This window comes from Jaculus jaculus, chromosome 1, assembly GCF_020740685.1.
Source record: "Jaculus jaculus isolate mJacJac1 chromosome 1, mJacJac1.mat.Y.cur, whole genome shotgun sequence".
Classification (NCBI taxonomy): Eukaryota; Metazoa; Chordata; class Mammalia; order Rodentia; family Dipodidae; genus Jaculus; species Jaculus jaculus.
The window spans coordinates 171,647,490-171,651,554 of NC_059102.1; positions in this window are offsets into that span (position 1 = coordinate 171,647,490).

Sequence of the window (4,065 nt, forward strand, 5' to 3'; positions counted from 1 at the left end):
ATATATATATATATATATATATATGTATATGTATATTTTAAATTTTTTATACACACACACACATATATGAGAGGGAGAGAGAATGGGTGGCCAGGACTTCTAGCCACCACAAACAAACTCCAGACTCATGCAGCACCTTGTGCATCTGGCTTATGTGGGTACTGGGAAATCAAAAACCTGTATCATTAGGCTTCTAAGGCAAGCGCCTTATCCACTAAGCTATCACTCCAGCCCTGACCTTGTATTTTTAAAAATATTTTTTTATTTGTTTATTTGACAGAGAGAAAGGGGGAGGAAGAGAGAGAATGGGTGTGCCAGGGCCTCCAACCACTGCAAATCAACTCCACAGTCATGTGCCACCTTATGCATCTGGCTAACATGGGTCCTGGGGAATCGACCCGGGTCCTTTGGCTTTGCAGGTAAACGTCTTAACTGCTAAGCCATCCCTCCAGCCCTGACCTTGTATTTTTGATCATCTCGCCTCCACTCTCCAAGTGCTGAAATTATTGGCATGCACCACCATATATGGCCATTATTATTATTACTATTAATTTTATTTTGAAGTAGGGTCTCATTCTAGCCAAGATGATCTACCAATTCACTATGTAGCTTCAGGCTGGCTTTTTACTCACAGTGATCCACCTCTGCCTCTCAAGTGCTGGGATTAAAGGGGTGTGTACCACCATGCTCAACATTATTACTAATTTTCATGCTAAGGATAAAATCTGGGGACTTACACATACAAGACAAGTGCTGTACCCCTGATCTATATGCCTAGCCTTTTCAATGACTCTGTCCCTTTTTGACTAAGCCAGTGAGGTAGTCACAGTTTGATATGAGCATCCTAAAATACCCATGGACCAATTACTGTTCGCCTGCCAGGGCCTAAAGTAGATACAAGTATCTAGACAGAACTGAACAACCCTATTTTGTTTCTATGGTATGGATTCTTCCAGCTGCTTTCTATTTCTGACCAGTGATATTGAGTTTCCATCTCCAACAATGATACAAAATGTCTTTTAAAATACACTATTGGATTTAAAAACAAATTAATTTAAAGGAAGTCAGGCACTCAGGAAACTAGACTACAGTGGGTACAGTGTAGCCATATCATAAGGATGGCTGTAAAAACTGCCTGAGATTGGGGAGCCCCTGGGCCAGCTGGTTTCTGGATCTCTGCGAGTCTGAGAGTCTTGAAGTATAATGGAAGAGTTAGCTTGGGTGAAGAACAGAATCACTTTCCCAAGCTTCTGCAAATCTGTCCCAGCAATTGCCCCTAGGTGGATGTCAGGGAGGTGACATCCTAACTTGGGGTTTCATGTTTTAAGTACTGTATATAATTGATACTTCTATCTCCACCTCCCAAGTGCTGGGAGTACAGGGGCCAGTTCCTCTATCTCTCCTTCCCTTCTTGGGGGTCTAGTTACAAAGAAAATGATCCCCAAATAGTGCTCAGGGCATGACTCAGGAAGTAAGAAAAGTGAACACTCCTGTCATTGGCTAAAAATACCTCCTGCTCTTGGCAGTACTGTCTTTCTTGGTGATAGTACCCGAGACTCCTGGGTAATTGGGACAGCGTACAGGATGCAGGGGGATAGACAGACAACCCACTGTGTGCCCACTGCCCATTTTGTTTTTCCTGCTCCCTAACTATAGTCCTGGCTTCTTTGGATCTGGCGACCATCACATTCGAGGAAGCCAACCGGGGCTTGTAAAGATTTGTGTGTGCTATGTATCAACCACCCTTCCTACCACAACCCAACCCTAGTGGGGTTGGGCAGCTCCAGCAAGAGAGAAGGCAATGAGCCTAGGTGGCAGCGCACACAGAAGACAGCCAGGAGGTCACGGAGCTGGCCCTGACCCCAGCTTCTGGTCACTCACTGTGAGCCCAAGCCAGTCTCCGTATGCTGCTCCTCAGCTTCCATTGCAATGATAGGGTTCATCTGGGTCAGGCTTCCCCAGACTATGCTCTGTAGAAAGCTGGGGTCCCCCATGATATGAATAAAGCTCTCCTGAAAGGGAGAGGAAGTTAGATTTGCTAGCAAAGGTTGAACCAAAAATATACAACTTTATTAGCACTTAGGTAGATTTAACTGTGCTGCAGTTAAAAAAAAAAAAAAAAACAGCTTGAATGTCATTTAATTTCCTAAGCCTACTTGGCTATGGACCCTTCCTTTTCTTTTTAGATTTATTTATTTAAACGAGAAAGAGGAGCCGGGCGTGGTGGCGCATGCCTTTAATCCCAGCACTTGGGAGGCAGAGGTAGGAGGATCGCCATAAGTTCGAGGTCACCCTGAGATTACATAGTGAGTTCCAGGTCAGCCTGGACTAGAGTGAGACCCTACCTCGAAAAACCAAAAGATATTAAAAAAAATAAAGAGAGAGAAAGAGGTAGAGAGGGACGTGGGGGGGTGGAGAATGGGCACACTAGGGCCTTCAGCTGCTGCAAACAAACTCCAGACGCATGCACCACCTTGTGCATCTGGCTTGTGTGGGTCCTGAGGAGTTGAGCTTGGGTTCTTTGGCTTTGCAGGCAAGTGCCTTAACCACTAAGCCATCTCTCCAGAACTCTGCCTTTTTTCTTTTCTTTCTTACTGTGCTGTTTTTTCCTGTGGGAGGCTACTGCCTCCTGAAGCAGCACCATGTTCAACAGACACAAGGTTGGCAGATACTGGTGTGAATGACCCTACCCTACCCTTCCTTGCGCTCTGTTTCTGTGTGTAAGCAATGAGCAATGGTGAAAATCCTCTGGGTCTTGCTGTATGGACGGGGGAAGAGACAGAAATCACAGCTCCCACTGTTTACTGTGTGACCTTGAACAAGCTGCATGCTCCCTCTGTGTTTTAATTTCTGGAGATAAAAATAGATGCCCCATAGGGATGGTGGAAGGTTTAGCCAGCCAGTACATGGGAGGTATTTGGCGGGAGCCCTCAATCCATGTCCACTTGTGTGGTGAAGGGTTGGCTGTTCCATCCTTGAGCCAGGGTGAGGTCTTGACCTGCTCCCCAGGGTATTTATTAGTGAGACAGGCAGAGAGAACTGAATGTTAGTAAGATGAGCACCTCCAATTGAGGCATATTTGGCAGACAAAATTCAGAGCTTCAGCCATCTTTGCGTCCATTGATATACACTACGCATGAGGTTGGGGGTGGGGAGAGGGTGTACACACACACCTCAGCCACCCTGTGTGTTCATCACCTCTGTTTTTCCCCCTCCAGGCTTTTCACAAATAGACAAGGAGTGAAGCTCAGAATTCTGAGAAACCAGGATCACACCACCCACCCCCAGCACTCACAATTCTGTAGCAGTGTATAACTCACACTGCTCTACTTCACTTTTCTTCTCTTGACCCTTTAGCTGTTAGTTACCTCATTTTACAGATCAGGTGTGTGGCTCAGGTTCCCTTGAACAAAGTCAAGGACAAATTGGTGAAACCATGTCTAGAACTTAGGACCCCTGTGCCCCAGTCTGCAGTATGTACTGAAGACATAGTTCCACTAACTCCTCAGTCCAGCATCCTTTCCACAGTAATAGCCTAGAGGAAAGGACACCTTACCTGTGGGGAAGAGCCATCAAGGATGGCTCAGGAGTTCCTGTCTTCTAAGTGCACACTTGTCCCTTCAAGAAAGCTTCTTGGGCAGGGGAGATGGCTCAGTAGTTAAAGATGCTTGCCTGCAAAGACTGCTGGCCTGTCCTCAATTTCTCAGTACCCACATGAAGCCAGATGCAAAGTGATGCATGTATCTAGGGTTTGCAGAGGTAAGAGGTCCTGATGTTCCCATACTTTATCTCTTTCAGTAAAATTTTTAAAAATTTTTTAGGAAAGAGAATTGGCATGCTAGGGCTTCCAGCCACTGCAATCGAACTCCAGACGTATTTAGGGCTGGAGAGATGGCTTAGTGATTAAGGCACTTGGCTGCAAAGCCTAAGGACCCATGCTTAACTCTCCAGGTCCCACATAAGCCAGATGCATAAAATGACACAAGCATGCAAGGTCGCACATGCGCACAAAGTGGCACATGTGTCTGGAGTTCGACTGCACTGGCTGGAGGTCCTGGTGCACTA